Source organism: Schistocerca nitens, chromosome 8, assembly GCF_023898315.1.
Source record: "Schistocerca nitens isolate TAMUIC-IGC-003100 chromosome 8, iqSchNite1.1, whole genome shotgun sequence".
Taxonomy (NCBI): domain Eukaryota; kingdom Metazoa; phylum Arthropoda; class Insecta; order Orthoptera; family Acrididae; genus Schistocerca; species Schistocerca nitens.
In genome coordinates this window covers 366,521,817-366,534,456 of record NC_064621.1, presented here as the reverse complement: position 1 = coordinate 366,534,456, position 12,640 = coordinate 366,521,817, and the positions used below count along the sequence as shown (strand labels likewise).

The 12,640-nt window shown below is 41.7% G+C and overlaps 1 protein-coding gene across 2 annotated transcripts in view; it reads left to right on the top strand.

The window, feature by feature from the left end:
* Positions 1-12,640, top strand: part of LOC126198601 (uncharacterized) — a 197,731-nt gene that overhangs the window by 52,250 nt on the left and 132,841 nt on the right. The gene's annotated exons all lie outside the window — the stretch shown is intronic.

The following is a 12,640-nucleotide window of genomic DNA, read 5'->3' as shown; positions in this document are numbered from 1 at the left end:
TTTCAGAGTCCAAAAGCGTGTAATACGTATTATTTGTGGAGTAAATTCACAGACGTCCTGTAGAAACCTCTTCAAAGAACTGGGTATAGTAACTACTGCCTCTCAGTATATTTACTCATTAATGAAATTTGTCCTAAATAATAATCTCTTTTTTCCAACAAACAGCTCTGTTCATACATACAATACCAGGAACAAAAATGATCTGCACAAGGACTTAAAAGCACTTACTTTAGTTCAAAAAGGGGTCCACTGCTCAGGAACACTCATCTTCAATAATTTGCCAGTAAACATAAAAAATTTAGTTACAAATAAAGATCAGTTTAAAAGGAGCCTGAAAGACTTACTAGTGGCCAACTCCTTCTACTCCATTGATGAATTTTTTAATAGAAACAAATGATGTATTGTATATATTCATACTATTAGTATTGTTATTTCAGCTTTAAAAAAAAAAAAATAATTGACATGTTCCACATCCACGAGGATCTCCTCAGCATGGATCTATGGAACGAAAACTAATCTAATCTAATCCTGTCCCTCTTACCATGACCATACACACAGTTACCGTGAAAGTTCAAACACCATTTAGCATCACAGTGTGTCCTTTGTATCTTCCACCTCATGATACTTTGGATGCAGGCACACTGACAGAACTCTTCAGGCAACTCCCCCCCCCCTCCCCCCCCCCCTATTCCTCCTTGTTGTGGACTTCAATGCACACAATATGCTGTGGGGCTTGGCTACCACTTGCTCCAGGTGTTGAGTGACTCATCCATTGTGAGATTATCTGCCTTCTGAACTCAGGTCAGATTACATACTTTTCCACAGCTATAGGGTGTTTTTCAGCCATTGACCTTTGTTTTTGTTCCGCAGCTATTGCACACTCAGTTCAGTGGGAAGTAGCAACATTCTAGTGACCACTTCTCAGTGTGGATCCATCTGCTGACTTTGGACAGTGGCTGACAGGAGACCTCGAATATGGATGATACAAAAGGGAAATTGGTTGCAGTGCAGTTGACAGGCTATTTTTGAACAAAAGGATTGTGCACAGGAGACAGTGGCCCACATTGCATGAGAGGTCCAGTGGGCTGGCGCAGAGCCCATCCCCCAGTCTAGTAACCACCTCAGACTATGGCCTGTACATGGGTAGAATGACGACTGTCAATTTGCAAGCAGAGCCAGACATACAGCTCTGCAGATCTTCAATCACCATCCAACTACAGAAAACCTTCACGCCTAGACATCTGCAAGAGCACATGTGAGGTGAGTGATAAAAGAACAGAAGAGTGATTCTAGGAAGGAATTCACGACTTCCATTAATTGGTCCACTGCCAGTGCGCAAGCTTGGGAATTAATAAGACGGATTTCAGGCAAGGGCAGTACAGGTCCCTTGTAGCCTTGTCAAGTAATGGGGTCTTGGTGGATGTGCTAGAAGATGTGGCTCAGTTTTTGGCCGACCACTTTTCTACTGTCACTGCATCATCCAGACAAGCTCCTGCTTTTCAGTTGTTTCATTGGACTGCGGTTATCAGGAAGCTATATTTCTTCTCGCGTAAGAACTCTACAACCTTCCGTTACCCGTGTGGGAACTAGAATTGGCTCTGTCTGTGGCCACAGATGCTGCTCCAGGACCTTTTGATATCCTTTATGCCATGCTTCATCTGTGCCCTGAAGCGAAAGGACAGCTCCTCTCTCGTTTCACTCAGATGTGGTTTGATGGACAGTACCGCACGACTTGGAAGGAGGCAATATTAATTCCATTCTGGAAACGAGGCAAGGACCATAGCACCTCTTAACAATTACACGGTTGTAGTCGTTACCAGTTGTATGGGTAATACTCTTGAATGTATGGTCAACCACCACTTCATCTGGCTGCTTGAATCCCGAGGTTACCTGAGCCGCTCCCAGTGCGCTACCATTTCATCCTTGCCAACTTAATTATACTGGAGACGGCTATACAGGAGTCCTTCTTATGCCGAAACCATTTCGTGTGTGAGTTTTTTGACCTCAGAAACCATACAACACTACTTGGAGGTACAACATCCTTCGGCAACTTCATGAATGGGGACTATGTGGATGTCTGCCACTTCTTATCCAATCCTTTCTTGAGGACCGGCGTTTTTGCTGTCACATTGGCAATGACCTGTGTGACAACTATGTTCAGGAGAATGGGATCCCCCCAAGGCGGTGTACTCACTGTCACTTGTTTACCATCACTATCAGTGGCATTCCTTTTGCAGTCAGGAGCTCTGTCAAATGCTCTTTGTTTGTCGACGACTTCACAATCTTCTCCTCTTCCTGTGATCTTACAATGATAACGAGGCAGCTACAGCTGACTATGAGGAGGCTGGAATCCTGGACGAGGACAAATGGTTTTCGGTTCTCACCAGAGAAGACTAAATGGGTCAGTTTTAACTGTGCTTGTCAAAGTTTTAAGCAACCAGTGCTCACAGTGGCGGACAATATTTTATGTTTTCAGGAAACTGAGCGCTTGTTGGGTTTAATATTTGACTCAAAATTAACTTGGTTCCCACACCTGAAAGACCTTTGAACAAAGGGCTTCCAGCCATTGCATATTTTGAAATACCTTAGTGGAAGAACATGGGGAACTGGCAGGTCCCGCCTCCTGCAGTTTTATAGAGTATTTGTTTGATTACATTTAGATTATGGCAGAGTGGTCTATGGATCAGCTTGTATTTCTTACATCGAGATGTTGGACACTATCCACCATGAGAGCATTCGGATATCGACTGGAGCCTTTTGGACCAGCCCAGTTCAGAGTCTGTGTGCAGAGGCTAGTGAACCACCATTCTGGATTTGGCGATGTGTTCTCCTGTGACGACAGGCACTGAAAAACTCAGTGTCACCTCAGTCATTGACATTTAGTGTAGTGGTCCAACCCAACTTTGAAGGCTGTTAAGGAATCGGCCCCATGCAGCCAAGCTGTTTGGGATAAGTGCTACTGACTGTTTCAAGATTCTGGAACATGTTGCCACCTTGGTGTCTTCAGAGGCCCAAAGGGATTTTAAGCTTGATACAGTGCAATTAAACTTGTACTCCAGATTAAACTTTCGCAACTTTGTTTTAGTCAATTTTAAGTATGTACCACAGTTTTATCATTGTTTATACAGATGGATCCCAGCAAGAGAATGTCCTCGGTTGTTCCACTATTTTCCATGATAGGGTTTTCATAGTGCATCCTTTGGAACAATTTGCAAATTATAGTGCAGAGTTGTATGGCACTGGTGAGAATTCACAGACATCACTTTACATGGTTTCTAGTCTGTTCTGACTCACTTAGTGCACTACCAGCATATCACCAAATTTATCCAGCAGACCAGTTGATTCAGCTCATCCATGACTCCTTACAACACTTCCAACACTGTACAAGGTGGTGGTCTTTTGCTGGGTACCTGACCACATCAGGATGCAGGGAAACGACATAGCTTACAAAGCAGCCAAGGAAACATGTCGGGATGGTTTTGTGTGTCAACGTCCCATCCTATAATATGCCATCATCTCATTTCCTGACAGACATGTCATGCGTCAGTGGGAGGGACTGAATGGCTGCAGCCACTCAAATTGACCACATAGGCATGGTGGACTTCATGCCAGCCTCACTGCTGGCAGGAGGTTCTGCTTGCCAGGCTGCACATTGGACATAGCCCTTCAACAAATGACTTCCTCCTCTGGCGGGAGAATCTACCACTCTGTGAAGTTTGTGGTGTGCCACTTTCAGTTCAGCGTATTTTGGTAATGTGTGTCCTATATACTGATATTAGGGCATCTCTGTCTCGATGGAGATCTGTCCACCATCCTTGCCAATACTGGTTCCAGTTGTACTAGAGTGGTAAAATTTTGTGAACTGTCAGGCCTCATCCCTAAAATTGATGGGGAAGGGAGGCAGACTTTAATACACTATAAATTGCTCCGCATGTAGGGACAGCCTTCGTCCCCACCCATAAGATTGGCATGCTGACTTTTTGTCAGCACACTGATGACCATGATGTTGAGTGCCCCTCATCTCAAATCTCCTGAGTAACAAGATTTAAAATTTTAAGTCAGTCGTGGTATGTAGATGGATGTCCTGGTTTGTTTTGCTGAAAGCGACTTTGAGAACTAATAAGAAGAACATAACAAACAAGGTTAGACCCAGTACACAGTCTTGAAGGACTCCTATTTGCACAAGAAAAGGATCTGGTGCACTTCCTCTAAATACCACAGCACCCTCCATATTCTTGCGAAAAACTGTGGTCATCTTCACTAGTATACAGTCCCTTCCTCCTGACTGTATCAAATGCCTTATTTAGGTCAGTGAAAGTAGTGAACAGTGGTGTCTTGTGCTCATGGTGTTTTCCTGAATTTGTTGGAGTGTGAAGGTCATATCAGTCAGCCAGCTTCTCCAGTCTGCCCAGCACCATAAGGTCAATAGCTTGTTCCAATAATATGAGCAGTTAAGTTACATGCTAGCAATTGCAATCACCACAATTGTCTTTACCGTTGTATAGTAATGATGTTAGCATCACACACATCCTGCTGCATAATACCCTTCAGTCCAACATTTCAATAAAATGTAGAGCACTGGGAGGAGCAGTGTCAGTTTGATAAGTTCTTTGTCAGTGTTGTCTTTACCAGGGCATTTTCTGCATTTAAGCCATGCAGCAGCTGCCTGAAGCTCCTACTTAGTAGGCACAACATCCAGCTTGTGGCAAGTTGACAGTTGGAAAAGTCTCCTACTTCTCTTGGACTGATGTCGAGCAGATGTATGTAGAGGTTGGAATAGTGTTACACTCATCGTTCCAATTATTGACTACAGTCTGTGATGACCGTTCCATTGATCTCCTTAAGTGGGGCAGTCTTCTTTACGGGTGGACCCAATGGCCCTTTTGATACCCAAATACACTCTGCCGCTGTTTCCAGTCTCAACCTAACCCTGTATAATTGCACAAAGATTCTTCCAGTATGTGTTAATGCAGGTACAGACTGTGTGCTGAATGACTGTCTTTGCTTTGCTTTGCTTTGCTTTGCTTTGATCCCTGTGGGTAGTGATGCAAGGGTTAGTGTCAGTCAATAGTGCTTAAAATCGAGGAGGGGTTTCAAGACATCAATACTCTGAGAAACCAATCCTGGGATTTAACTTTCAAATTACCAAACGTAGTGCCAGCCATGACGGTAAGAAGTGACTTGATTCTCAGCCAGTCTTCAGTGATGGGTGTATTTGGGTCTCAGGTGTCAACTTCTTTGTGAAGTCTTATTACTGAATATTTCTACAGTTGAAGGGTCCTTAACTTTTCGAAAATTGATCTTGGTGCCACTAGGTGTTTTAGCAGAGTGAATCTGTGTAGCTACGAAGCCAACTTTTGTCACTAATAGTATATGATCTGTTTTACAATCACCGCTGTGGAAGGAGTACATGTGAAAAAAATAGTGGAAATCGTTCCTTTTGTTTAAAATAAGATCTAGTTGATGCCGACGTCTTGATTGAGGGTGCGTCCAGGAAACCTTGTGCTTTGTCTTGGCTATAAAATACATGTTAATGACACACGGTTGGTACTTTGTACAAAATTCAAGCACGTAAACTGTTCTTATTCACCTTGCCCACTCAATATGTGCTTAGGTGATCTGGCCAAGCAGCAGAATCACATCCGATATTTGCACTGAAGTTACCTAGAAAACACAAATGTTCTGCAGTTTGCACTCCCTGCACCACTTGACCGAGATGTTCGTGAAACTGACACTTTGTCTGGATTTGAGTTCAGCATTGGCGCAGTTGCAGAGGTCAGTGTCACTGGTCCGCTGCTGGTTGACAAACACAAAGTCATAACACATTCTGAGGTCCCATCTGGCTTTCAGTGGTGTGTAATAGATCACTGTGAATGGCAAAGCGAGTACTATGTTGTCTGGGGCTGGCAATGTCCTTTCCCTTCCAGAAAAATGTAATTTTCCTACAGAACTGAACCCTCATCTGGTAGCGTTGTTTCCTGCGAGGAAAGGTAAGTTTATACTTCTTTTTTGTTTCAATAGGAGTCAAAATTATGGCAACAACTTCTAGTGAGGCTAGTGTTCCATACACCCAACTGGAACTATTGATGCCAGGAAATGCCAGTACCTAACTGAATGGGGTCTGCCCAGCTTGAAGCGAGCAGTGACTGGCCAATGGACGTATGGTGGGCCCTACCACTGTCAGTAGCGACCCTTTTTGCCCTCACATACATTCATTTGTGCAGACTTATGACCGGTCAACTGCCGCTGCTAGTGTTAATTCCACTTCTCTCTGGGTGCTACTGCCCTGGGACGCATTTTAGGTGCTAGTGAGCTTGCCCATAACTTGTGCGACTCTCTTGGCCTTGCTGACCATTTCCACAAGAGCAAAAACACGTGATGTGTGGAGTTAAGTCGGTTACAGGCATTTGCCGCTCATTTCTGATTGCACCTTACTCATTTGTAATGGAAATGCCAATTCTGGGATTTACTTTGGAGTTTTCGTCCCCTCTATGAATTTTATATCCACATTGACAAAGTCCATATCTCTGAAACAAAGAGGTTGGGATCAGGAAAGGATAAAGCAAGGAAGGGCTTTGTGAGACACACGTCGTCTGACTCCTCTGCTGAAGCCCCTCTGGCTTGGGTGCCCCTCCCAATAGCTACGCTACCACCAGCATAGCCTTCCTCACATGTAAGTACACAGATACTCTTGCCCACACAGACAATGCTATACGAACAAGGTGTATCCTGAGTGTAAGCTACTACATTTTGGCCCAGGTCACCTGCCAGAACATAAAAGGCAACATGGAATGCAAAAGGTGTAAAATTATTAAATTGTATTAACTGTGTTATTATTGGAATCAATATATTGTGAAACGGTACTTTGTTAGTTACACCAAGTGTAGGATAATAGCCTTGAAGGCAATAGCAGGATACACTATTCTCCATCAAAGTGTTTAACTCTCAGTACCTTTGATCCCTGAATAACCAAGATTGTTCTAACAAAGAACCATAGAACAATATTATGAAAAGGATAGTTGCTACTCGCCATATAGCGAAGATGTTGAGTCGCAGATAGGCTCAAGAAAAAGACTAAGGGACAGTAAGCTTTCAGCCAACAAGCCTTCGTCGAAAATGGACAAGACGCACACACACTTATAACACAACAAACACACACACGGGGCGCGTGCGTGCAACCATAGTATTTGGCTGTTGAAGCCAGAGATTGTGGTCGTGTGTGTGTGTGTGTGTGTGTGTGTGTGTGTGTGTGTGTGGTTTTATTTTTGATGAAGGCCTTGTTGGCCGAATTCTCACTTTCTGACAGTCTTTTTGTTGTGCCTGTCTGCGACTCAGCATCTCCTTTGTATGGTGAGTAGCAGCTATAATTTTCATAATATTGTTACATTCCATGCTGGATTTTTCCTTTGTTTGAAAGGCTTAGATTACATAAGAATCACAATTAATGTCTTGACCTAATACTTTCCGTAGCTCTTATGATCTCTGTATTGTGATCTCTCATATTCTCAACAGTGTTTTATGTACTTTTTGTGGTGTCACTGCCAGACACCACACTTGCTAGGTGGTAGCTTAAATCGGCCGCGGTCCATTAGTACATATCGGACCCGCGTGTCGCCACTGTGTGATCGCAGACCAAGCGCCACCACACGGCAGGTCTCGAGAGACGTACGAGAACTCGCCCCAGTTGTACGACGATGTTGCTAGCGACTATACGGACGAAGCTATTTCTCTCATTTGCCGAGAGACAGTTAGAATAGCCTTCAGCTAAGTTAATGGCTACGACTTAGCAAGGCGCCATTAGCCTTAAATAGCTTGTATATAAAGAGTCACTTGTATCGCCACAATCTCCAGATGTCTCATCAAGAACGATGTATACAAGGATGTATTAAAAGTTAAGTATATTCCAAAGATACGTATTTTCTTTATCACATTCATTAAGTCTCCTGTTTCAGACCTCACTCCATCCTACGTGAGTTAGCGCGTGCATCTTGACCGCCTCTTTCAATTAGTGTGCGTAGTGTTGGCAAGTCTGCCGACACTACACTTTTACCTGCTGTAATTTCTCAAGAAAATTATTGGTGGAGCCTTATTATTTTGGATAAGACTTCAGTGTCAGATTACAGGTTAGCATACATTGGATAGCTTGAGAATGACACGAGGCTACTTTCCAGGGGGTGTGAAACTGACGGGCAAGTGTTTTTTGTTGTGTTTTGATTAGAAGGTGACTTTATCTCATGAAATCTAAAACTCCTAGTTTCCTTTAATTTACTGGCTACAGTGCAGTATGTTATCCTGCAAGAGAATGTTTGTGCAAGTTGGCATACTTTGTATTAAATAGCAGTCACAAAAGGTATTCAAAGATGTGTTGATAATATGAGCTCAATATATTCAGATGACATTTACTGTATTACATTAAAAATTAAAGTATCTGATCATATCTGTTGGTGAACAAAAATACATAATTGAATGGTATTACTCTACAGAGGCACACAACTTAAACTTTACTTAATCCAGAAGGAACACTGTCCACGTACTTGTAATGTTCATTAATGACTAAAGCCCTCTTGATACTGATTATGCAAGTCTTTTGGTTCATATGTTGCACACTTTTTATAAATGTTGTTTGTATCCATATATTTAGATTCATTGTACTCTGGTGTCTGGTGTTCTATCACGATAACTTCTGTTCATTGGGGACTCTTGCTTCACTTTTACAAAAAGGGATAGTGCCAAGACTATCATTTACTTTACTTGAACCTAACACCCCTTTGCTGCCAGTATTGGGTTATGTATAGGAAAAATGTCATTGTATTATTATGTTGCACCTTTTTAAATACAAATTACGACCTTCTAAATTCATGGTCTCTGCTTGGAATACATTGTATTTACCAAACCTAGACAATCTGCTGTAGTAATCTGAAAACCATTGAGTAGTGTATGAAGGAGAGAACATAGGATATTAGTATTACGTTATGTCCTTCCTATTCTGTATGCACGTGTTATATAGAAAGGATGATTGTCGGTAGTCATCTACCTGAGCTCGAATTGCTCAAATTTTACCACCATGTAGGATATATATATATATATATATATATATATATATATATATATATATATATATATATATATATATATATATAAAAAGAAAGATGATGAGACTTACCAAACAAAAGCGCTGGCAGGTCGATAGACACACAAACAAACACAAATATACACACAAAATTCAAGCTTTCGCAACAAACTGTTGCCTCATCAGGAAAGAGGGAAGGAGAGGGAAAGACGAAAGGATGTGGGTTTTAAGGGAGAGGGTAAGGAGTCATTCCAATCCCGGGAGCGGAAAGACTTACCTTAGGGGGAAAAAAGGACAGGTATACACTCGCACACACACACATATCCATCCACACATACAGACACAAGCAGACATATTTAAATATGTCTGCTTGTGTCTGTATGTGTGGATGGATATGTGTGTGTGTGCGAGTGTATACCTGTCCTTTTTTCCCCCTAAGGTAAGTCTTTCCGCTCCCGGGATTGGAATGACTCCTTACCCTCTCCCTTAAAACCCACATCCTTTCGTCTTTCCCTCTCCTTCCCTCTTTCCTGATGAGGCAACAGTTTGTTGCGAAAGCTTGAATTTTGTGTGTATATTTGTGTTTGTTTGTGTGTCTATCGACCTGCCAGCGCTTTTGTTTGGTAAGTCTCATCATCTTTCTTTTTAGATATATTTTTTCCACGTGGAATGTTTCCCTCTGTTATATATATATATATATATATATATATATATATATATAGCACAAAATAACATGTTTCTGTACTCATCTTGGAACGCAGGCTTTTAAAATCATGTGTTAATGTGGTTTCAGTGTTGGTTTTTCTAATTTTTCCCCCTCATAAAGACGTAGCAATGCTGCTGTTGACTCCAACTTGGTGAGGGTCGTACACTAACCAACAATATTCCCAAAGTGGTGGTTGAGTGTTTCCTGGGTGCCCATCTTCATATGTTTCTTCATATGTTAATTACTCATCTTGAATACCTTACCAATGATTTTCCTGTGGCAATACTTTCCCTTCAACTGGAGGTGTTTCATGGCATGGACTCCATGAGACACAGTGTTAGGCTATCATCCTTACTAATGACTGCTCAACTGTGACTCATTGACGCTCAGAGCTGAAGCATACTGGCATCCCAGAGGTCCTCAGTACATTTGGGGTCAATGACCTCGTGGGCAATAAAAGGAGCCTCACATCCATGGAGCATTCTTCAAATCTGCCTTACACATTTAAGATGCAGATAGTGCAGGTTGCTTGAATCATGCTGCAAACAATCGTATAGGTGCACATGATCAAACAATAGGGTCTGTATCATTCAGAAATGAGGAACCATGTCATCCCTATATATAAAAAGAAAGATGATGAGACTTACCAAACAAAAGCGCTGGCAGGTCGATAGACACACAAACAAACACAAATATACATACAAAATTCAAGCTTTCGCAACAAACTGTTGCCTCATCAGGAAAGAGGGGAAGGAGAGGGAAAGACGAAAGGATGTGGGTTTTAAGGGAGAGGATAAGGAGTCATTCCAATCCCGGGAGCGGAAAGACTTACCTTAGGGGGAAAAAAGGACAGGTATACACTCGCACACACACACATATCCATCCACACATACAGACACAAGCAGACATATGTCTGCTTGTGTCTGTATGTGTGGATGGATATGTGTGTGTGTGCGAGTGTATACCTGTCCTTTTTTCCCCCTAAGGTAAGTCTTTCCGCTCCGTCTGCTTGTGTCTGTATGTGTGGATGGATATGTGTGTGTGTGTGCGAGTGTATACCTGTCCTTTTTTCCCCCTAAGGTAAGTCTTTCCGCTCCCGGGATTGGAATGACTCCTTATCCTCTCCCTTAAAACCCACATCCTTTCGTCTTTCCCTCTCCTTCCCCTCTTTCCTGATGAGGCAACAGTTTGTTGCGAAAGCTTGAATTTTGTATGTATATTTGTGTTTGTTTGTGTGTCTATCGACCTGCCAGCGCTTTTGTTTGGTAAGTCTCATCATCTTTCTTTTTAGATATATTTTTCCACGTGGAATGTTTCCCTCTGTTATATTCATATATATATATATATATATATATATATATATATAGCACAAAATAACATGTTTCTGTACTCATCTTGGAACGCAGGCTTTTAAAATCATGTGTTAATGTGGTTTCAGTGTTGGTTTTTCTAATTTTTCCCCCTCATAAAGACGTAGCAATGCTGCTGTTGACTCCAACTTGGTGAGGGTCATACACTAACCAACAATATTCCCAAAGTGGTGGTTGAGTGTTTCCTGGGTGCCCATCTTCATATGTTTCTTCATATGTTAATTACTCATCTTGAATACCTTACCAATGATTTTCCTGTGGCAATACTTTCCCTTCAACTGGAGGTGTTTCATGGCATGGACTCCATGAGACACAGTGTTAGGCTATCATCCTTACTAATGACTGCTCAACTGTGACTCATTGACGCTCAGAGCTGAAGCATACTGGCATCCCAGAGGTCCTCAGTACATTTGGGGTCAATGACCTCGTGGGCAATAAAAGGAGCCTCACATCCATGGAGCATTCCTCAAATCTGCCTTACACATTTAAGATGCAGATAGTGCAGGTTGCTTGAATCATGCTGCAAACAATCGTATAGGTGCACATGATCAAACAATAGGGTCTGTATCATTCAGAAATGAGGAACCATGTCATCCCTATTCAGGATTTCGATCCTCCTCATGCAAACACCTCTCCACTCACTTCCACAACCTGCCTGATTGGTGGCTTAAGAGTATATTAATATTAATACCATATCATTGATATCTACCTGTGTGTCACTTTGACACTTCATTGTAGGTGACATACTTTACAGTTGTAAAGAAAAGCATCAAGTGTGTAACACTTGTGCAATGCTCAACACGCATTTTAACATTATTATGGAGTGTGCAACAGTAACTTTTTTACAGTATGTGTACTGTGGTGCAATTCAAGGACATTTACATCCACACGGAGCACTACAAAATGAACCACTATCTACTGGAATATATTGTGGAACAGATGATAACAACTGAAACATCTATGTAATGAAAAATGTTAGTCATCTGAAGATGGACACGCTCGACTGAAACCAGTTATGGCAGTAAAATAAAACATTCAGAAAGTAGTTGTGGCTCACTCACTCAGACGTTTTCTTCCTTTTAAAAGTGTTTTACTAGTCTGCTTAAATGTAGTTGTTTGTTGACTCTTCAGTTCTTGGAACCAAGTTGCTCCAATCAGAACTGTCAACACCACACACAAATTTTCCCTCACTGTCAGTGTGTTGCAACAAAGTTTCTCTTATTTGCTATGTTCAAATAATGCTGTGTACAATTGTAAACTGGTATTAAGGCCTAGCCTGTGACCTGTTCAACTACCACAGGATGCAGTGGGCAGTGATGATCAATCTATGCTGACAGTACTGCACTGGAATATAGCTAATGTCATCTAAAAAGTAATTTTAATTAGATTATAGCTTACTTAATTTGACATCATTTTTGTGTTGATTATGAAAAATATCTCTACGCTGGTAAATAAAGATACAATCAAGAGGTAAATAGAAGCTGTCATGATCTT